The following is a 1,064-nucleotide window of genomic DNA, read 5'->3' as shown; positions in this document are numbered from 1 at the left end:
TGTGTGTGGTATGAGAGTGAGTGTTTGATATCGCACAAAATATAATAATTTATAAAATTCAATGTTGCTGTTAATCATTGACATATCCTAGGCTGTGATAATAAAACAAACTACTTAACATGTAGTATACTGAAAATAATTCTTTTTTTGTTTTGTTTTTTCAGCTAAAAACATAGTGGCATCATGACAAAAACCTGGCATTAGAAGTGCAAGAATCCTGAAAATTAATGAATATTTTATATTTATGATTAGGGCTGATGCTGGTTGCAAAAATTAACTCAATGAAAGCAGAAAATCATATTAATGTACAATATTTTTTCAAGCTTGAGATTTTGTGCACAGAACGATAGGAATGTGTGTAATATTAAAGTGAGCCCTAAAGGGTTAAAGGTGGCGTTGTATCTTTGTGTTGTGTATTGATGTGTGTCGAACCTTGTCCCGGACGGGGAGTCATCTGTGGACGCACCGGAGTCGACTCCAGCTCCTAAAACACGACAGCAGACGAGACGAACAAAAGTCAGAACAAAGACACAATAAAAGATAAACAAAAACTAAACAAACACACACAAAGTACAAAACAGACGACTCACAGCTTTCTTCTTCGCTTCAGGATCGAAGCGCTCGAGGATGAGTTTGGCGTTTTTGTACGTCTCCGTTTCCATCACTTCCTCCAGCTGGAAACACAAACAAGGAACTTTTATTCTGCAGACTAAATTGTGTTTTATGTTTTTAGATTTAGATTTAGTGATTTATCTCTAAGTAGCCAAACATAAATGCTGAGAAGAGACGCTACGTTGAAGAGAATAGTAGCTGTTTTGTTTGTTTGGTTTTTAGTGTTACATGCAGACGACTTCCACAAGTCTTTACAAGCCAATTTGTTCAGGTTTCAAGGGGTTAAGCATCAGTGAAAATAGAAAATAAAATGTTACGAGAAACAGTTTTTGTTTGACAAATCCTTGTGAAAAAAAAAAAAGATACAAATGTGCAATTTGAAAACCACATATGAAGTGTGAAATGAAAACTTACTATCTTCTTTTTGGAAGTCTTCAGTTCTTCCAGTTTAT

General features: G+C 34.9%; 1 long non-coding RNA gene across 1 annotated transcript; it reads right to left on the bottom strand.

The window, feature by feature from the left end:
* Positions 1–382: 382 nt before the first annotated feature.
* On the bottom strand, positions 383–1,064 carry LOC121939980. Its single transcript, XR_006105556.1, has 3 exons — positions 1,027–1,064; positions 591–674; positions 383–484 (listed from the first exon to the last, which is right to left on the bottom strand). It is a non-coding gene; the product is annotated as an uncharacterized LOC121939980 (long non-coding RNA).

This window comes from Plectropomus leopardus, unplaced genomic scaffold (genome assembly GCF_008729295.1).
Source record: "Plectropomus leopardus isolate mb unplaced genomic scaffold, YSFRI_Pleo_2.0 unplaced_scaffold6927, whole genome shotgun sequence".
Lineage (NCBI taxonomy): Eukaryota > Metazoa > Chordata > Actinopteri > Perciformes > Serranidae > Plectropomus > Plectropomus leopardus.
This window is presented reverse-complemented; position numbering and strand designations above follow the sequence as displayed.